Source organism: Leptonychotes weddellii, chromosome 9 (assembly GCF_054177405.1).
Source record: "Leptonychotes weddellii isolate Sample4059 chromosome 9, ASM5417740v2, whole genome shotgun sequence".
Classification (NCBI taxonomy): Eukaryota; Metazoa; Chordata; class Mammalia; order Carnivora; family Phocidae; genus Leptonychotes; species Leptonychotes weddellii.
This window is the reverse complement of record NC_138377.1, coordinates 114,617,451-114,640,616: the sequence shown is the minus strand read 5'-3', so window position 1 is coordinate 114,640,616 and position 23,166 is coordinate 114,617,451.

Genomic DNA, 23,166 nt, shown 5'->3' with positions numbered 1-23,166 from the left:
TTGTTGGAAAAGCCACTGTTGATGCAGAGTAACTATAGTCTATGTTGATGTAAAAATGATCCTAATTACAGTCAGTAAGATCATGATCAGTTTAAATTAAATGGATGGGCAAGCTATATAACAAAGGGTTCAAGACATGTTTTGTGATAATATGTTTAAAAAATTGAACTGACATGAAATTATTTTACAATTTCTCATAAAATATGCCAGCTCTCCTAAACCTCAGTAGATCCAGTATGATCACCTAGCATTCCTATATAGCAAAGATTGACTGGAGCTGATTTTCAACTTCCCCCTCTAAACATGGTGTCCACTGTCCAGTTTGCCATAGTCCTCTCCGCTCATATAATAAATGCAAATGCCTCTCCTCAACTTTCCCTGAGCCTGCCCTCCCCATCTGTCATGTCAGACTTTGTACCTGTCTGGCACCCTGACTATACCCTTAGTCACTCAGATCTTAAGACCAGTGACTGTGCCTTACTCATCTTTGTATCCTCGGCCCTAAACACAGTGCTTGGAATATAACATGTTCTCGGTACCTAACTGTCATTGAACTTCTGTGCTAGAAGCTTTTGTAGAGTTAAAAACTTAATCAACTAGGCGTCAGATTCACTTTGAAGTGATGAGTCTATCAGTCCATCTGAATATTTATTAAATCTGAATGAGTGTTAAAGAGAGTATGTACGCAAGATGGAAGAAGAAGAACAGAGAGCCTGGACAGGTTAAAGTGCTTTATGATATTGGCAAGTTATGAAGGCTGCGGGATCTTTTCCAATACTCAGTTGAACTTCTAAGGTTTTACAAAAAGTGGCAAATTTAAGGATATTTTCATCCCTGATATTTAGTATCGCTTAATATGAGACTCTTGCTCCAAGCCAAGTATGATAAGGTTCGTCCAAATCTCAGGAAGAGCGAATAAAATTTGATGTCTGTGAGCTCAGAACTTTAATACTAATCACAAAGGCTATATCCTTTTCCCAAACGTGCTGTATTTCACATCCCCGTCCTTCCCTCTCCCCACCCTCTTCCTTGCTCCATTACACTTTATTCTCTTCTTGGGGGTGGGTGGCAGAGGAAGAGGTGATTCATGCCGCATCTTCAGACTGTGTGCAAAACGTGTCTCCCTTCAAGGTGAACGACACTAAGTCAAACTCTTCATTTAAGGGGTGAGAATGGGATCAGCAGTCAGCAGAAGAATTACACACACAGATCAGCAGAATCTTGACCAAAATGGATATAGGACAAAGAGATCCCTTGGATGTAGTATTTATTTACTTCCCGATATAGTTGAGAATAGGTTTTGAGACATGCATAGGATTCTGGACTAAAAATGAGAAGGTGTGGTGATCTTTTTTTTTCATTCACAGTTTTATTTCTTTACAACAATAAAGAAGTGATGGAGTTTCACTGACTCATTTTAATAAAAAAGAAATAAACATATAAGCAGTAATTTTAATTATATTTTGTTTTCCTGATATACTTGATTGAATTAACATAACACTATCACCACTTATAACATTTTATAAAGAACTGCTTAACTAGAACTCTGCATTTGACTTTACTCTCTCTAGTGGTCTTATCATTAATCTGCATTATGCATGGTTTTGCAACAGGGGAATCACAATATCTTGTGAAAAAAAAAATAAACTCTGTAAAAGGAACTTGTTCAGAGTGCCTGTACTTTATTCATAGGTGAATTTCTATTGTCCATTATCAGTTATATCTAATATGAACCATTCTACACTGCTTGCCTCTAATCCCCATGCTTGTTAAGGAGCTTAAGAGGAGAATCAGTTGATTTCAAGGCCTTTTGGAGTTCAAGGGCAAAGTGATTATTTCCTTAAAGGAAAAAAGATCATGGACTCATCACAATTTCCAAAGTTCAGCTCTTTTTTGCTTCACTAATTAGAAGCCAGACCAAATGCATATCTGGAGGCTTTTATACAAGCTATCAGCCCTTTGCCCTGGGACCAATTACAGAAAAGTATCTTTTACACATTACTCTCTGTGAATATCTAGTGTTCATACAAGCTGTCATGTTTCACCATGAGTCATGCTAAGACCATATAATCACACAGTTGAAGAGCTAATGATATGTTTGCTCTTCTCAGTTTAACTTACAAACACAACTGCACTTAAATGCCTGTGGCTTATTTGTAGCTTAAACATGAATGTGTGTAAATATGCATACATGCAAAGATGTTTTTTAAAAAAGAGGACACTACTGAATCAGTAAATAAGATCATGCTTTTTCATTTGAAAAGTATATTCCCGTGTCTAATTCTGTCCATAGCAATATATTTTCCTGGCAAAATGAAAGCAACAGTAGAGTGTATGTATTGAGAGCTTGATTTAGATATCAGCATGAAATTTGTGTTATTTTTTCTATGTGTTCCAGAGAACTATTGATGCACTTGTTATGGAGATCTATTGTTTAAAAAGACTTCACTTTTCCAACTGTACTAGTCTGGAAGAGAGAGGGAAGGAGATGAGAGAGAGAAAGAGAGAGAGATTTACCTTGAGGGATTGGCTCATGCAGTTATGGAGGCTGATAAGTCCAAGATGCACCACTGGCAAGTTGGAGACCTAGGAAAGCCAATTGGTGTCATTAATCCAAAGGCCAACAGGAGAGCAACCTAGAAAGAGAAGAGGTTTCATTTTGAGTCTAAGGGCAGGAAAAAATAGTGTCTTGGCTTGAAGGTCATTAGGCAGGAGAAGTTCCCTTTTACTCACAGGAGGGTCAGATTTGTATATTCAGGCCTTCAACTGCTTGGATGAGGCCCACTCACATTAAATAGGACAATCTGCTTTACTTGGCCTATTGATTTAAATGTTAATTGCATTTTAAACTGTTCTCACCAAAACACCCAGCATCATGTTTGATCAAATGCCCATGGCTCAGTCAACCAGACACATCAAATTAAACGTTCTACTGCCAAAGTCTTCACATTTATGTTTCTGGTGACCCAGTGATGCCTGATATAAGTTAAGTCATGATCTAAAAGATCTTTTTTTTTTTTTTAAAGATTTATTTATTTATTTTGAGAGAGCGAGAATGAGAGAGAGAGAGAGAGTACATGAGTGGGGGAGGGTCAGAGGGAGAAGCAGGCTCCTCACTGAGCAGGGAGCCCAACGCGGGACTCGATCCCAGGACTCCGGGACCATGACCTGAGCCGAAGGCAGTCGCTTAAACAACTGAGCCACCCAGGCGCCACATGATCTAAAAGATCTTAACGCTTGTCAGAGCTTTGAAAACGTGAGACAATTCAAGAACATGAGAAAAATTCACCGTGAAGAACAAGGCAATGGGACCTATCTTCTTCACACAGTTGAAAGTCTATAGAAAGAATGTAAGAGGTCTTTTAGAGAGATGCCACTTTGAAATTAAGGACTTTTATTAAAAGCCATGTGAGTTTATCAACAATTCCACTGTTTAGAAAGGCCACCTCATTGTGACATTATAAGTAACTATTGTCATTGAGCATTATTAATGTTTGCATGGTGGGGAATGAGACTCACAAACAATCTTCTGTGTCTTCCGCTGGAGACACCACTTGATTTTATATATATATTAAATATAGATATATTTAATATATACTGCTTCTTCTCTTAATTGCCATGGCTAGAAAGCTAAGTTAGTCTTTGTTTTGTCAAATATTGCCCTGTTGTCCACAAAGCACTTACAGTGAATGCTGCCTTCCTACTTTTGATATGAGGGGAAGAGATTATTAAAGAGAAGATTTAAGGAAAGAAAGAGTCATCTTGGCAAGAATTACATAGCAGTGATGGGATGGTTAGCTAGGGCTTAAAAACAAGATATTCTGAGAGGAAGTATTTGAAAATATTTGTAAGCTGCTTAGTTCTGTGTAAATGCTACATGAATGAGGGTCTTCCAGGTTCAGGATCAGACTGACCCCCAGGATGGATTTAGTTTATCTGGCTGATAAATAAGGTGTTCCTTCTCCTTTTCACATCCCACCCTACATTTTATATTTAAGTTAAATGTCCTTTCCAACGAGAGAATAAAAACTCTTTAGTCAATGGCACACAAGTAAAAGCCAAAAGAGGTGCCAAATAAGTACTCTAGGTCCATCTACTTGCCTGGTTAGTTACAGTCTATGTACCTGTCCACATGATTTTGGGCAATCCACCCTAGAAGAATGTGGCCAGAGTTGCTAAGATTTTCTTACAGCTGTACTATTGTGTTCACTTTAGTGAAATGAAATATTCCTCATAAGAATCCCATTCTGGCTTTGATTTTATACAGGCAGATCCAAATTCAGGATCTGTTATTAAGTTAAATAATCCACTTCCTACTTTAGTAAGTCATAGCTGATGGTACTAATTGTTGGGGAATGAGAGATTAGATGCCTTTCCAGATTTTTACCCACCAAGATATTTCCTTGACTGACTCCTCTTCTCCATCTTTCCTTCCAGCATAGTTCACATTCACTGTACCTCTCTTCAAGAGAAGTACATTTCTTCAAGTCCTCTGCCCCTTCAAATTCTGTACTCTAGGCTTCACATAATCAAGGTATTTTTTCTCTAGGCACTGTGAGGGACCAAGAAATACATAAGTGGCATGTATTCCTCTGAAGGAGATAGATGTATAAGCAAACATAATGTAAGACAGAACACAATACTACTAACTTAAAGACACAAGCATTGTGTTATTGGAACAGAGAGAAGGGAAGGCTTCCATTAGATTGTTGCATTTGATTCAGGCCCCTACAAATGAAAATTCTTGTATGATTGTGGTAAAATGCACATATCATAGAATTTTGCATTTAAAGCAGTTAAAGTGCACGGATATGATTCTAATAGTCAGATGAAGACATTGAACTCCAGGAATGGATAAGCTGCACACTATGACAGGAAATTTGAAAGCATATGAATAGTCTTCATGAACGCCTGGGGTGTGGAAGTTTAGAGAATATTAGGACATGATATAGATAGGGTGGGCCAAACAAAAATGTTTGATTTTCATATGAAAATTTTGGAATTTATTTTGCAAATTATGGGAAAACAAATGGCTTTTGGATAGTCATCATAGATGAGAATAGAAATAGAGCCAAATGGCAAGCAAGGAGGCCCAATAATATCATAAATGTCCAGATTAAACAAAACAAAACAAAAAGTAGACATGATGAATAAATTAGCAAGATGCATGGCACATTAAATTTAGAAGGTTGGTAAAGAAGGAAGACCTGATAAACAAGACTTTAAAACGTTGTAGAATTTAGGGTATTGGTAGTTGAGTCAAGACTGAAATATCAAGGAAACCAATGCAAAGGTAATTCAAGAATAGAAGTGTTTCAATATGCACATGGTGGGCAATATTGGCATATTCTTCAGAGATTTCAAGTGGGCTAAAGGGTCTCACATACATTAAAAAGTAAAAATAAACCCAAAAGGAAAACCTGCTTCTTTTAGTATTATGACATTGAATTGCGCCAGAAGCTTCCCAAATCAAAGTTTTCAAACTCTGAAAAATGCGAGAAAATGATACCATTTGGAAGTTCAGAGGAATTTCCAGTGTAAGAAAGGAGAGAGTAAGACAAGCTAATGTAGTCAGCTCAGGAATTACAAGTTTAGCCAACGTGGCAAACTTTATTTTTCACTCTATAACTTCTTTCAGAGGACCCAGAAACTCAACGTTTAAAGAAACTACAGCTACAAAATTGAATATGGAATCTGGTAAGCAATATCAAATCCTGGAAGAAGTTCTGGAGAAGCCATATCTTAAGCTATAAATTGGTGGCTGTGCTCTTTTTCCCACTATGTGGACCTCAGTGAGGCATAGTAATGTCTACACAGAGGGACCATGTCCCCCAACAATGACCAAAAATCTCTTCCGTGATGACCATAACCTGCCATATCTGTGCCTTGGCTGGTCCCACTCTACTTCAGAGACTTCTCAGAGTTTTCTTTAAACTGATTGCTGCATGAGGTGCCTGGGTGTCTCAGTCGGTTAAGCAGCTGCCTTCGGCTCAGGTCATGATCTTGGTGTCCTGCGATTGAGCCCCATCTTGGGCTCCCTGCTAAGTGGGGAGTCTGCTTCTCCCTCTTGCTCTGCCCCTCCACCCCGCTTATGCTCTCTCTCTTTCTCTCTCTCTCTCAAATAAATAAGTCAAATTTTCTAAAAAAAAAATTAAAAAATAAACTGATTGCTGCAGAATAGTGAAAAATACAAATCTTTGTTTCAAATGGAGTCATCAGAATAGTCAAGTTGTTGTGTAATCTCGAATCTCTTAATCCGTTCCCCTATGTGGTTCATTCATTACACTAGAGGATCCATCTTCAACTATCCTTGGTTGATGGAGGAACTAATCAGAAGAGAGTTAAGTGGGGGAAAAAATTATGTGTTTTTTTTTTTTTCTAAGAGAAACTATAAAGATAGAATGAAATGTAGTGGACATTAGGAGTGACCTTGAAATGTATTTGGATAAAGACCACTGGAAAGATTGGGCATATTGGTAGCTTGGAGCAGAGGGTCCAGGAGAGGATGAATTATTTCGGGAAAAGAAGGGTACTCAAATATGAGCCAATGACAAGAACAAAGAATCTTGGAATAAAAGGATACATAGTATTAGGAATAAATTCAGGAAAAAGTGTATTTCTTTACCTTTCTTTCTCCCTTCCTTCCTTTCTTTCTTCTCTTTTTTTCTTTTTCTTTCTTTCTTTCTTTCTTTCTTTCTTTCTCTCTTTCTTTCTTTCTAATTTATACTTTTTGTAGAATGAGCAATAGTGACACAGAAATAATGTACAATTTTAGGTCTCACACCTTATTCTATGAGCTTCTCTTTTTATCCCAAGCACTCTTTATCAGGTCCATGAGTAGATTTTCTCAGCTCTCTGGCCATAGATCATTGAGATATGGATGCCTGGCTGACTCAATCTAGCCCAGTAAGATTTTTCTCTTGGAAGTATGGAAATAGGACAGATAAATGTTTGTAAACTTCTGTTAACTGATCGAACTGGGAAGTGATTGATACACACACATGGAGATGGTACTGATTACTCTTCTGGTTGCCTAACTTGAGGAAGTTATTCTACAAAGGAGAAAGAGAAAACTGAAGCAGTTGGGAGGGAAACAATGGCAAAATCTCATTGATCCCCCAGCACTAGTAAGTTTATCTTGGTTTCTGACCTCCCAGTCCTCATTCCAATATGCAAATGAAATATAGTTTCACATCTAACCGTTGATTCGCAGAATTGAGCTTGTCCTTTTCCTTTTATATATTAGTTTGAAGGGTTTCTTTTCCTTGTAACCAAACAATTCCCAAAACATAAAAATAAAAGGATGTTTAAAGCTTCAGTATACATTTATTCAGTATATAATATTTCAGTGTACAATATATATCCAGTATACAATATTTCAAATTTGTTTTGGAGTTAAATAGATTTCTCTGAGATAAGCTCACCACCAGTTATGACATCAATCTATAATAAATGAGCGGGAGCCAAACCATGAAGAATATTGAATGCCGTTCTTTAGAATATTTGAAAACTATTTCTAAAAGAGGATTTAAAAAATCTCTCTCTCAGACATAAGGACATAAACATTTTCCTGACAATTAATTAACTAAGTTCATATCTTCCAAATAAATTTTAGTAAAGGAATAATCCCAAATGCACCCAAATCTGCAAATTAGAACAATATAATTTCCATTTAAAAAAAAATACTGATTTCCCCGAAGGGCAGCTCAGATCCATGAGGAAATGTAAGACTCTTTTAACTAATAACCACAAAATTAAAAATAATTCATGTTTGACTGGACAGAGAGAGATATTAAAATTGTTAAAGCAGTTAATTAAAGTTTGTCACAATACAAAAGGTCTAAGTAAGTATAAATTTCTAACTGGAATAATGATGATAAGTTTCCTTTTTTTAAAGGAAAGGACTAAAAGCAGTAGAGTTATATCATATTTATTAGGTATTAGTGTGGGATAAATATTTCCAGGCTTCTGGTTACAGTGCACTAGTTAACTTGGTCAAAATTTCCTACTGAGGACAACTAGAAAAGCCAGGTAAAATTTAAAACTCTGTCTACGTGAAGACTCCTCAAATCATCTTAATTCTAAGAACATCATTAAGATTCCACCAGAGCACAAGAAGGCTCTGGTACCTGTCAAAGGAAAATGTATGTTATTTTGGAGAAAGATAAAATCATGGAAGCTTCAAATTATTTCTACATATAATTTACAAATGGAATATCAGGCAGAAACATCACCAGGCCCAGGAGGAATTCAAGACTACGTTAACAAACCGAGTAGAAATATTATTAGGGGTTCCAGAATTTGGAATAATCAGAAACAGATTTTAAAGCAGCAGCTGTGTTTACTTTGTTCTATAATTTTAAAAAAGCATTTGAGAATTTTAGAAGGGAGGTAAGACTGAGAAACAAAATGAGAAGGAGAAGGAGGTGATGAAGATGGGAGATGAAGATGAAGACCTAGAAGATGAAGGGGAGGAGAAGGTGGAAGGGAAGAAGAAGAAAAAGGAAAAGAAAAGAAAGAGTCAAATTGAAAGGCTATGTTGGACAATAAGGAAACAAAATTAGACACTTATTGAATGAGTTTAATGGCAGAAAAAATAAAACTAAAGAGATAAAGAAATGGAAGATAGGTCAGGCAAAACCTTCAACATGGTGCCAAATAGGAAACTGGAAATAGGATAGTGCAACAAAGGCCAATCCATGTGATATTAAGTTGCCACAAGAAGACAGGATAAAGGGAGAGAGAAAGGGAGGGAGGGAAGAGGAGAGAAATAGAAGCAAATGGAGGAGAAAGGATGTTTGAGGAAACAATGGCTGAAAACTTTGCAACACTGATGAAAGATCTCCAACAAACTCAATAACCCCTGTAATTATAATTAGAATAAAAAGAAATGTACACCTAGAGATACATTATAACTGGTGAAAACAAGAGATAAAGAAAAAGTCTTTTAAAAATAATTCCAGAGGAAAAAAAAGACAGATTTCACCCAAAGGAACAAGAAAAAGGTATACATCCAATTTCTCAGGGAACCTGGGTGGCTCAGTCATTAAGTGCCTGACTCTTGATTATGGCTGAAGTCATGATTTTGGGCTCATGAGATCCAGGCAGATGTTGGGCTCTGCTCTGGGCATGGAGCCTGCTTAGGATTCTCTCTCTCCCTCTGCCCCTCCTGCCACAAAAAACATAAATTTAAAAAAAAAAATAGGGCGCCTGGGTGGCTCAGTTGGTTAAGCGACTGCCTTCGGCTCAGGTCATGATCCTGGAGTCCCTGGATCGAGTCCCGCATCGGGCTCCCTGCTCGGCAGGGAGTCTGCTTCTCCCTCTGGCCCTCCCCCCTCTCATGTGCTCTCTCTCATTCTCTCTCTCTCAAATAAATAATAAATAAAAATCTTTAAAAAAAAATAGCTTCTCAACAGAAACAACAGGAAGCAGAGGGCAATGAACTTTTTTTGGAAATGTTAAAAAGAAGTAACTGCCAATCTAGAATTTTATATCCAGAAAAAAATATTATTTCAAAATAAAACAGAATTATAGCAATTTGGGGACAAAAATGAAAGGATTGAGACTTATCATCAACTTTCCTGCACAAAAGGAAGTGCTAAAAGAGGTTTTCAAACAGAAAGAAATGGACTCCAGGTGGAAGATCAGAAGTGGAGAAAGAAATGAAAAGCATGGAGAGATAAAAATCAAATATTATTTTACCTGTAAGAAAAATAATACTGTGTTAATGTATTCATATATTTAGAATTAAAATAAATTTTAGCTACAGTATACAGATAAGGAGAAGGAAATGAATTTAAAGTATTCTAAGTGTCTTGCATTGCCTGAAAAGAGAGGAAGAATACAAACCAATATGTTTTTGATAAGCTGAGAAAAGCATTCTCTGATCTGTGGGCTAGCCACTCAAAAGTAGAAAGAATACATTACTTTCAAAGTAGTAAAAAAAAAAAAGTTGATAAAATAAAAAGAAAATTAAAAGGTGAACATGTAAATAGAGGAAAAAAGAAACTTAGATCATCAGAAAAGGGTTCCAAATAAAAGAAAAATAAGTCAAAGTGTATTAAAAAACAATTATATGCTATGATAAGTGACATACCCAAAATATAATAAATAAACTCTAATAAATATTTAAAAAGTTGAACATAAAGGATGGAGAAGGATACAACAGGTAAATATTGACCAAAATATAGAAAAAAAATTCATTTACCTATATTAATAGGAGACATGGCAGAGCTTAAGACAAACAAAGTTCAAGTGTCATAAAAATAATACATTTAATTTACCAAGAGTTAAAATTAGAATGCATCTAACAGCATAACCTCAAAGTATATAGTAAAAAATGTTGACAAAATTAAAAAGAGAAAAAGACAACTCCACAATCCTAGTGGGATATTAAACATTACAACTCTCAGTAGCCAAAAAAAATTTTTCTAAAAAGCAAACTAGAAAATTAGTAAGGATGTGAATGTGTTCAATAACAAGATCTACAAGATTGCTTTTATGGAAATATGAAGAGCACACACCTAATAACTGACACATATATTTTTAAATATATTTATATTTAAAAACACATATGGAACATTTTTAAAAGCTGACAATTGACTGAGTGACAAAGACAATCATCACAAATTGCAAAGGGCCAAATCATGAGAGAGCAGCCTCAGACTGGAATGCAATTATTTTACAAAAAGGTAGTTAAGAAATACTCCTGTGCATGAAAATTTAAAAATAGTTTCTAGTGATGAATTCATGGGTCAGAGAAGAAATAACAGGAGAAATCTGAAAATATCTTAACTGAAAGAAAATAAAAATACCGCATATGTGAACATGCAGTTAAAGCTCTTGCCTAAAGGGATATTTATAAGCTTGGACACATCTATTAGAAAAGAAAGAAGCCAGAAGTCAATCAGTTAGTATTCATCTAAAACATAAAAAGGGGATGGGGGAGAAAAATTGGCACATTAAACCAAAGCAAAACAAGGATGGGGATAATGTACAAAAATTATTAAATTCAGTAAAAGGAATATAAATGGAGTGGACCAATAAAGTCAGTATGTGATCTGCCTCCACTAAACAAATGGAAAGAACTATAGCAAGACTGATCAACATGAAAAATGAGCAAATCCAAAAGTAATCAACTATAGAGAGAACAGGAGAACACCATTGCAGACATTGTATACTTTAAACAGAATCCAAGGAATATTATAAACATGCTTATTTTAAGAATTTCTAAAACTTAGACTGGATAAATCCCTTAAAATAGCAAAATTGACATAAGAAGAAATTTTTTAAAAATGAGTCTATAATTAAATGCCATCCCACACTCATACAATGAAAGAAAGGGTCAGGGAAAGAAAGAGGAAGGAAGGAAGGAAGAAAGAAAGGAAGAAAGGCAGACCAAGTTCCAAATGGCTTCATTGTTGAATTCCATCAAACTTTTGGGGAAGAAAGTATGCCCCTTTCACACTCATTCACAGAGGAGGAAGAGAAACTTACCATCCATCTCTTTTATGGAGGCCAGCATGACCTCATTTACCAAAATCAGATTATAAGAAAATAAAATTATAATACTTAAATACAAAAATTTTAGAAAACTGAATACATCTAAATATAAACATGATAATCTCTGATAACTAATTTGGTGTTAATTCAAGTATTCAAGGTAGGGGTTTCTTTTTTAATTTTTTAAAATTTTTTTAGAGGAGGAGGAGGGGCAGAGAGAGAGAATCTTAAGCAGGCTCCATGCCCAGCACAGAGGTTCACACAGGGCTCAATCTCATGACCCTGAGATCATGACAAGGTAGGTTTAATATTTAAAGTAATCACTGTATTCACAACATTAATCAATGAAAGAGAAAAATTACATAACCATATCAATGGATACATACAGAGCATATGGAAACCACTTAAATACATATTGTAGGAAATACATCGTGATGTATTAATCCAATGGAATACTATTTAGCAATAAAAATGAATAAACTGCCCCACAAAGATAATGTTGATCAAAAGAAACCAGACACAAAAGAATAAATGCTGTTTGATTCCATTCACATAAAGTGGGAAAAAAATTGCAACCATAGTGTTTGGGATGCATGCATCAGTGGTATAAGGAAACAAGAAGGTGATTATATAAATTCCAAGGTAATGATTGCTTTTGGAAAGAGCTATCGGAGGTAGTAATTGAGAGGGGCAGCATCAGGGAAGCTGATCATGCTCTATTTCTTGACATGAGCGGGCATTATACGGATGTTCATTTTGTGATAAATCACGGAGCTGCATCATTATGGTTTGTACAGTTTTCTGCACAGATTTTGGCTATATTTTATAAAAAGTCTTCACCAGTCATATCCCCCTCACAAAGGAGAGAAGTAGATTATAATTCCAAAGGTTTATATTACAAATATGAAAAACTGAGAAAGAATCAGGATTCTATTTATTCTTATTAACCAATGCAAAACAGCACTTTTCATCTTCTTTCTTAATTTACATAGACCTCAAGGAAGGACTGCATTATCACAGGGGCATACAAAAAGTAAAAGCTATACCCCATATGATGTGAACTTCTTACATAAGTTCATGTTGGAGTTCTGAGCATTTTGCTATTGATAGAAAAATGACTTTAGCCACTAAATATCCACCAAAAGATTTTGCTCACATGTAACTTAGAGAATCATGCTTGAAACATGATTCATAAACCTACACCACAGCAGATAACCCGTAAGTTACTATAATGAACAAATGAGTTTATTGGTTTCACTTTAAAAACAACACGAAAATCATACAGAAAACATATTTTTAATCTATTTTGACATGCCAATACTTTACCAAGCGTTGCATTCACTAGTTAGATTGTCACTTTAGATCTTCTCAAGACAGAAACTGAGCGCTGTTTTTCTTCTGCAATGCCTAAACCTGCCCATCAACAGACACCTGTTAACAGCGTACACTTCATTTTGAACAAACCAAATCTGAGCCAACTCTGAGGTAAGAAAGAATACTTAGTCCCTGATCAGAGCAGTTAGGAAAGTCACAGTTGAAAAGGGTACTGTAGGAAGAAGGGCCCATCCTAAGAAAACGTCACGAAGGGAAAAAATGGTTGGCCCTAAGGAGACACTCAACGAACAGACACAGCTGGTAGATGAGACCAACACAGAATTCCACAGGAAACCAAACATTTCAGAAACATGGAAGCCATGATTTACTGTGGGAAGTTAACTTTCCAAAGGCAGGTAGGGGTGTTTGGAGAGAAGAAGAGAAAAGAAAACAAGACAAGAGAATGAAAGGAGAAATCTGAGGAGAATGTAGGGAAGGGGTGTAGCTTGAGTGAGATTCATTGCAGGGGGCAAGCACACAGAGGAATAGAAACTGAGATCAAAAACGTTTTCTCCCAAGGCTCGAAACATAATTCATCACACATACACACACACGCACACACACACACACATAAACACACAATGATTTTAATGTTTGGTGTTTTTAAAAGTTGTTGCATTTCAGGCAAAATGTTGGGGGCGAAGGTGGGCATCCGTGACAGGTATGCCACTAATCCATCCTTTGATCCTCTTTTTCCCCCCTCCTTTTGTGCCAGTTCTTTCCAAATCATGAAGATGCAGATCTGACCAACTTTTGTCAGCCGGTAGCACTACCTTCCTATCCCAGTTACTAGAAAGATGGTTTAAAAATGGCTCCCTGGCAGGGATATGTAAAATTATTACAAATGGGGAGGTGCAGGTCAGGGCATGTAAATGGTCGGCCCTCCAAGCAGAGTGTTCCTTCAGCAGAGAGATTAGGGAAGCTCTTGGTCAAGGGGCAGTAGAGGGCACTCCAGGCCACATCAGGTTAAGTTGTGGTCACTTTATCTCTTGTTGTTGACGCAAAGTCCTGAGGCCATGGCCCAGGGTTTTCCTGCAGAAATGTGTTTACAAGCAGGTCAAGGACTTGTAGACAGATAACCATTAGCAAAACAACTTTTCTATTGACAACAGAGCAAAGAAAGGTGTGTTTGCAGATGAATTATCACTTGCTTCTTAAAGGAAAAAGAAAGCTCAGTCAAATCACTAAATCCCAGCTTTCTTACCCATGACTGAATTTTCCAAGACGTGTAGGAAAAACTGCTTCTTGCTTTTCTCACGATTACACCCACATCTCACCAACTGTAGAGAAATCTGTAAGGGCACTTTTTTAGCCTTCAGTAATATCCACAAATTATCCATTTGGCTCTTATTAAGATGAAGAAATGATTTTGTAACAAGAGTTAGGAAAAAAAAAAAAAAACCTGAATCAGTGCCGAAATAACAGGAAAGTGGCTCAGTCTCTTGGGCGAGTTTTGGGAGTGTTTTATTAATGCCGGGGAAAGTGAATTCTTGAAATTTTGGTAAAATCCTACATTTCTTCCGACAGCAAACAGAAGGGAATAATCCGAGCGCATTGAGGCAAGGAGGGAAAAAGCAAAACAAAACCATTCAACAAACACATCAACTAAAAGACTTAAAATAAGGTTATCAGAAACAACATGAATGAAAAGCTTAGCTAATGAACGTGTTCAAAGCTCTGGAAACTGTAGCCTATTTCAGCTTGGAGTGTGATGTAACTCTCACATAGAAGCCCAGAGAGGCCTCTCACGGCCTATGTACTCTTATGCTAAAGAAGGGAACTCGCATTTTCACTAAAGGAGAAAAATCTGAACTTGGGAAATCAGCCCGTGGGTAAATATGAGCTGTCTCATTAGAAAGATACTTCTCAATTAGTTTTCTTTTTATCCTTCTTTCTTTTGGCGCTCAGCCTTCTTACGCACACCCACACGGACACAGTCCTGCACTTGAGAAGGGTCAGAAAGGTTCCTGCCGATTTCTCTCCATAGAAGGCCTGACAATGTGGCATGTGCAGTCTCGACAATGACATGCCACTCAAAATCCCTCCCTTCAGATTGTCCCTCCCTTTAAAGGAGACAGCCAACGTGAATGAAACACTCTTTTCCCCCTGGGGACGTCTGACTTGCTTTTATTAACCCAGATACAAAGTGGCACTCAGAGGCCTCAGACAGTAGAATTCTTTATTCTCTTAACTAGCAATTCATTTGACCCTCAAGAATAGTCTTAAAGCTCCATAGTGTTCTATATTTCTTATTTATTTTATGTTCCCACTGCTCCACGAAGCATGCTTATAAAAACATTGTCATGTACTGTAAAGTCTTCATATTAAAAGGACATTTTAAATGGTTTCATCCTAACATGTTTCTGCCACTCAAATTGGAAAACTTCATGCTAGTTCCTTTCCAAGCTGTTAAAGATTAGCTTGATGTAGATAAGGCTATTCCCCAAACTCATTATCTGTCTTCCAAATGCACCTTAAGGATTCCTTAATAAAGTCAAGGTTACATGAAGAGTATTTTACTGAAAATCAGTGAATGACTATTAATAAATCTGCATTACAGACGAGTTATTTTGTCTCTGTCTCTCATCTTTACCATGAATGATCCTTCTTTTTTATTAGGTTTTTAAACAATAAGGTTATTTCTTAATTTTACATCACCCATGCACCAGTAGTAACTGGTTGGAAGCAGCTAGAAAATATTTCCACCGGTTTATAAATAGATGTAGGCCATGCATTCTGCCAGATATATTACACAAATATCTTCGACTTGTACATCGCCCCAAAATTAAAACTCCATCTCCACAACCCACCTCCTTGCTGCTAGCGGTAGCATATTCAACAAGCGTGCACGTGCGCGTGCACGCACGCACACACACACACACACAGAATGAGAAAGAGATTCCTTTCCTAAATAGGAACATGAAGAGTTCCTGTCTATTATGTTTTTAGTCCTGGTAAAACAAAATTCCAGTCCATGTGATTTTTTTAAGGTGTTTCCCCAGCTGATACAGATCTAAAGGTACAATGAAATTGCAAATCCATAATTCTCTTGCCACCCTTCCTCTGAGTACCTGGACTTCCACCCAGATATTACTTTCTAGCATTCAGCTTTCTTTCCTTTAAATCTGCACCTTCCCTCGCACAGACACTGTTTATGCAAGACTGGCTTCTTTTATTGTAAAGTCAGGATTTCTAATTCCTCCACATTCTTGTCCTTTTCTCACCAGACTCAAGATCCCAAAGTTATTTGGAATTTTTATTAAAAATAAAAATAGTTCGGGGCGCCTGGGTGGCCCAGTCAGTTAAACGTCTGCCTTCAGCGCGGGTCGTGTTCTCAGGGTCCTGGGATCGAGCCCCGCATTGGGTTCTCTGCTCAGCGGGGAGCCTGCTTCTCCTCCCTTTGCTCACCGCCTCCCAGCTTGTGCTCTCTCTCTCTCAAATAAATAAATAACATCTTTAAAAATAATAAAAATAGGGGCACCTGGGTGGCTCAGTCGTTAAGCGTCTGCCTTTGGCTCAGGTCATGATCCCAGGGTCCTGGGATCGAGCCCCGCATCCGGCTCCCTGCTCGGCGGGAAGCCTGCTTCTCTCTTTCCCACTCCCCCTGCTTGTGTTCCCTCTCTTACTGTGTCTCTCTGTCAAATAAATAAATAAAATCTTAAATAATAATAATAATAATAAAAATAAAAATAATTCATAATAATTACTGATTTATCTTAAGCCACCAGTGAGTGTCTCTCATAAGGCAAGATTGATCATAGAGGAATTTGTACATACTTGCTTTCGCCACATATAACAAAGTTGTAAGCACATCTTTTCATGCTTGCTGACTAACAAAGAAGTGTTTCATTAGCTGCTCCTTTCTGACAAACTTGAGCCATCCTCAAATCTTTCTGTTGAAAATTTTTTACTGGGGATCTTCCAAGCGCTTGGCTTTTCGGGAGTGATTTTTCTCACCGTTCTGACGTAAGTCAGATTAAAATACAGTGTATGTGAATCATCTATATTTATTGATAATGTTGACTCAAGCCCAAATCACAATCTGCAGACATATAATCATAGTAATAGTGGTGTGGGAGACCAAGGAGATAATGGAACATTTAGAGGCTGCACCATCTTGGCTCCTGGGAATTACATCAGACGCATAATAACGTTGCCAAAACTGCACCTTCACACGCTTGAATATGAGTAAAGGAATCCTTGTTCGCGGGGCCACGCCTTCCCCATAGAGAGACTCGCCCACTGTTTAGTGCTTTCCTAGTTGCCTGGACTCCGCACCCAAATTTAGAGCCCACAGTCAGCAGCTTTCCTAATAGGAGAAGACAAATCTGGCTTCATGGTAAAGGGTAAACTAAAGGATAAACTAAAGATTCCTTAAAGGCTCTTCCATTCCACTCTTCCCCAAACGCCCTGGGTTGTTTTGGTTCTGTGGTTCTCCAGAAGGAGGCCAGCCTGGACTGCTGGCTCCCTTCCCTCCTTGTTTTCCTCCGGGGTGATTCATGGCTGATAGAGTGGAGGGGCAGAGTCCGAGGAGGCCTACGGTGTGAGCAGCAGTGCCATGGGGTCTCTGGCCCAGGCTGATGGCAGTCCCTTCCGCAGGGGGTTTCCAGGGGTGGGGATCAGTGCGGCGACTCCAGAGGGTCACCCCACAACTAATCCCAGGGACTCTGGGAGGATCCGTTCTGATTGAGAAATTAATAACTCATATGAAAAAAAAATTAGTTGTTTTTTTTTTAGATTTTATTTATTTATTTGAGAGAGAGAGAATGAGAGAGAGCACATGAGAGGGGGGAGGGTCAGAGGGAGAAGCAGACTCCCTGCCGAGCAGGGAGCCCGATGCGGGACTCGATCCCGGGACTCCAGGATCATGACCTGAGCCGAAGGCAGTCGCTTAACCAACTGAGCCACCCAGGCGCCCCGAAAAAAAAATTAGTTTAAGGGATGGAGTTTGCAAATGAATCTATAACTGAGAGCCTTTAAAATATTTTTACGTCCTGTTAGAGAGAATCATAAAAGCGGCACAAGGAATAAGGAAAATATCAATGACATTTTATACATTTTAATGAGTACTGTATATTTTAACTTCCATTTGCCATCCTTTACTTGCTATACATTTTCAGTGTCTTCCTTGGGCTCCTGTTTCACCGAGACACTTGAAGATTGTTTAAAAAAAAACGTTTTTAGACCAAAAGGTACTTAAAACCAAAAATAACTCAAGCATCATATATGTGCTCAATGACGTTCTGATTTTATGACTCAGATTTATTGGCTTCTAATTTGAGAGTCCCCGTGTGGGTCCTGACACCAACCCCCAAATATGAGCTTTTCCTCCAGGCTTCAGGTCTGGCTCTGTGATCCATTTTTAAACTATCTAATAAGAGGCAGGAAAGTATAGTGGTCAAGGTAACACACTTCACATTTATACATGAATTAAAACCCCAGGCCCACCATTCACTAGCCACTTTTATATTCTATAAAGGTGAATAATAGCAGTAGTTGAAATAAAGGGAAAAATCACATTTTATATATTTTATACAACTATTTAACCTGTATGACTCTGGGTTCTGATCTGTAAAATTGGACATTACTACTTCCAACAGTCTCTTTGGAAAATAAATCAGATTAAATTATTTAGCAAATATTTGTCCCATGTCATCCATCATAGCCAACAACTAAAGACTCACCTTGCCTATACATGCAAACATGCCTACATGCATAGGACATATATGTATATAAATATACATGGACACAAACACCATTATATATGATAGCTGTGTGTGTATCTATGTCTACCTAGATGTGTGTTATACAGAGTTAGACCAAAATTCTCAATGGTGCTTAAAAATATCCCTAATGAATGCCCCACTTACTGGACCTTACATGGGACACTTGGGGGATTTGTGGCTTCAAGTACATCTTAGCATCTGAAAACCTTGATTTATTATATTAGTACAAACTGCAGAAGGCACCGCTTACCGTAATATCACTAATTAGCCATTTGGTATCTTCTTTTATGATTCAGACATGGTCATTTTCTCTCAGTTATATATATACATTATACATATATATATATGTAAAATGATCATGTTATCAGGTGCTTACCAATTCAAACTGTTTCCACCTGATGAATTGTGATGTCTCCTTTTAATGACCCCATTGTACTTCTAACACACACACACACACACACATTAATCCTTTTGCTTTTTACTTTTCTGTGTCCCTGTAGGAAGGGATACCTCTTACTAAAAACATGGGTAAATTTTGATCTTGTTATCCAATTTGGCCAGCTCTGCCTTTTGATTTGGAAGTCTAATTCATTCATATTATTGCAATTACTGATCAATTTCACCTATATCCTTTTTTTCTCCGTCATGTTCTCTGACATCACACTTTCTTGACTCCTACAACTTCTTCAGTTATGCTCCTTAAGTATTCTCTTTTTTCCATGTAAATACTTTCACATTTAATTGAGATAATATTTACATTCAACAAAATGCACAGTGTGAGGTTTTTCAATTGTATATACCCCAGTGACCACCACCCCAAACAAAATATAGAATATTTCTATCACCCCAGCAAGTTCCCTAGTGCCATACTCCAGTTAATTCCCAAACTCCATAGATAAAAATGTTCCCATTTTGATTATCAGAGTTTAGTATTGCCTCATCTTAAACTTGATATCAATGGGCATGATATAACATGTACTCTTTGTTGGTCTGATTCTTTCAGGCAATATATTGTTTTTGAGTTTTATCCACATTGTTGTATGAATCAGTTCCTCAATCGTTTCTATTCCTTAGTATTCCACATATGAATATGGCACAAATTATATACCTATGCTTCTATATTTTGATGGACTGGTGAATGTATTCTATCTTTTAGCTATTATAAATAAAATTGGTGTAAACACTCTTGTATAAGTCTTTGTGCCAGCATATTTTAATTTTCTTGGGGAAAAACCTAGAATTGGATTGGAATGGATGGGTTGAGGAGGTGGCAAATGAATGTTTAACTTCATAAGAAACTGCCTAATAGTTGTTCAAAGCAGCTGTACCATTAGAAAGTCCAACCAACAATGTATAAGAATTCCAATTGATCTGCATATTTGCCTAATATTTGGTCCTCTTAGTTTTTACTTTTAATCATTCCAGTGGATAAAAAGAATGGTATCTCCCTGTGTTTTTGATTTATATTTGCCTCATGACTAAATATACTGAACACTTTCTAATGTGTTTATTGTCATTTTTATATCTTATTTGGTGAAGTGTCTGTTAAGGTCCTTGGCTCATTTTCAATTGGGTTGTTTGTCTTTTTATAGATGACTTGTATAAGTTCTATAAAAGTTCTGGATACAGGGACACCTGGGTGGCTCAGTCAGTTAAGCATCTGACTCTTGGTTTTGGCTCAGGTCATGATCTCAGGGTCGTGAGATCGAGCCCCCTCTCTGGCTCTGCTCTGGATGTGTGGAGCCTACTTGGGATTCTCTCTCTCCCTCTCCCACTGACCCTCCCCCTCCCCACTCCCACATGCTCTCTCTATCTAAAAAAAAAAAAAAAAAGTTCTGGATACAGATTTTGTTCAGGTATGTGGTATAGCATATATTTCCAACCTCCTATAAGGTGCCTTTTAAGGAGAAGAGGTAATTTTGGAAAAAAAAAAATCAATCTTGATGGTTCTATCTATAGAAGAAATCATTTCTAATCCAAGGTTGTGAATATAACCTCCTATATTTTCTTCTAGAAGCTTTATGGTTTGGAGTTCACATTTTGGCCTTACCTCATGTTCATTTTTGTGTTGCAGTTAGATAGGGATTGTAGTTAATTTTTTACCCAATGTATATCCAGTTGCTTTGGGAATATTTGTTTAAAAGGTTTGTCCTTCCTTCACTGAAATTGATCAAAAATCAAATAAATAAATTAAGTATTTATTATGGGTATTTCATTCGATTTCAGTGACCTACATGTCCATCCTTAAGATAAAACCACAGTACATTGATTATTGTAGCTTTATAAATCTGTAAATTAAGAGTATAGTTCCTCCAGCTTTATCTTCTTTTACAAAATTGTTTGGGTTACCTATGTCCTTTAAATGTACATATACATTTTGGAATAAGTTTGTCAATTTCCACAAATCAGTCTTCCAGGACTTTGGGATCATGTTGAATCTATAGATCAATTTAGGGATAATTGGCATCAATATTATTAATCTTTTCAAATAACTAGTATTTGACTTTGTTAATTTTCTGTGTAATTATTTTCTATATCATTGATTTCTGCTCTTATTTTGATGATTTCTTTTCCTTTACTTTGAGTTCAATTTGATTTTCTTTCTTTCAGTTTCTTAATGAGGAAGCTTACATAATTGATTTTACATCTTTAATTTGTAATATAAGATTTAAAGTTATACATTTAGGGGCGCCTGGCTGGCTCACTTGGTGGAACATGTGAGTCTTGACCTTCGGGTTGTAAGTTCGAGCCCCACATTGAATGTAGAGATTACTTAAAAATAAAAATATGTTTTAAAAATGAAGTCATCAATTTAAATAAAAATAAATAAAATTAAATTAATTTTAAAAATGAAGTTATGTATTGTCCCCTAAGAACTACTTTTGTTGCATTCAACAAATTTTAATATATTGTGTTTTCTTTATTATTCAATCCAAAATATTTTCTAATTTTTACTTGTGATTTATTTTTGGATTCATGAATTATGTCAAGGTGGGTTGATAAATTTCCAAATACTTAGGCTTTTTTTCATTTCAAATATCCTATCACTATTAATTTCTAAGTCAATACCATTGTGGTCGGATGTTATAAACTGAATGATTTCAAGCCTTCAATATGTATTAAACATATTTTAGTACTCAGTCAACAGTTTGTTTTAGTAAATGTTCCATGTGTATTTGTTAGGCATAGCATTCAATAGTGTTAACTAGATGATATTGGTTGATAATGACTTTCAAGTCATCTAAATTTTTTTTTTTAAAGATTTTATTTATTTATTTGACAGAGAGAGAGACAGCGAGAGCAGGAACACAAGCAGGGGGAGTGGGAGAGGGAGAAGCAGGCTTCCTGCCAAGCAGGGAGCCCGATGTGGGACTCGATCCCAGGACCCTGGGATCATGACCTGAGCCGAAGGCAGACGCTTAACGACTGAGCCACCCAGGCGCCCCCAAGTCATCTACATTTCTACTGCAATTTTTTTTGGTCTGCCTGTTTTATCTAATACTGAATGAAAGTTCTTAAAATCTCAAACTAAGCTTTGCATTTATTTATTCCCCCACTTTATGTTTGCTAAATTTTCCCTCACATATATAGAGGTTTTAAAGTTGATTCAGTTTAGCTCTTCCATCCTGAAATGTATTTCATATTTATCCCATTTCTTCCCTGCAAAGAAGTTGTATTTTTTTGTATTCCATTTTTCTTAGGTATTAATATTTAGCTATATTTTTGTGCTATCTTGGATGACTGCTGTAACGATTACTTTATTTATCTTTAAGTAGTCATGCTCTACCTTCAAATAATATTATACTATTTTAAAAACAATGTAAGAATCTTACAACTATAAGGGCGCCTGGGTGACTCAGTAGGTTAAGCATCTGACTTCAACTTAGGTCATGACCTCCAGGTCCTACAATCGAGGCCCAGTGGGCTCCCTGCTCCTCAGAGAATCTGCTTGTCCTTCTCCCTCTGCCCCTCCCCCAGCTGGTGCTCTCTCTCTCAAATAAACAAATAAAAATCTTAAAAAGAAATCTTACAACTATATAATTCAATTTATCTTCCTCGCATCCTTCATTCACTTATTTTCTTATGTTTTATTTTTCTATATATTATAGGTCCCACAATACATTATTATTGTTTTTGCTTTCAGCAGACATTAGTCTTTTATTTTTTATTTTTTTGTTTTTTTTAATTTTTTATTGATATGTTAATCACCATACATTACAACATTAGTTTTAGATGTAGTGTTCCATGATTCATTGTTTGTGCATAACACCCAGTGCTCCATGCAGAACGTGCCCTCTTTAATACCCATCACCAGGCTAACCCATCCTCCCACACCCCTCCACTCTAGAAACATCAGTTTGTTTTTCAGAGTCCATCGTCTCTCATGGTTCGTCTCCCCCTCCGATTTCCCCCCTTCATTCTTCCCCTCCTGCTATCTTCTTCTTTTTTTTTTTCTTCTTAACATATATTGCATTATTTGTTTCAGAGGTACAGATCTGAGATTCAACAGTGTTGCACAATTCACAGCGCTTACCAGAGCACATACACTCCCCAGTGTCTATCA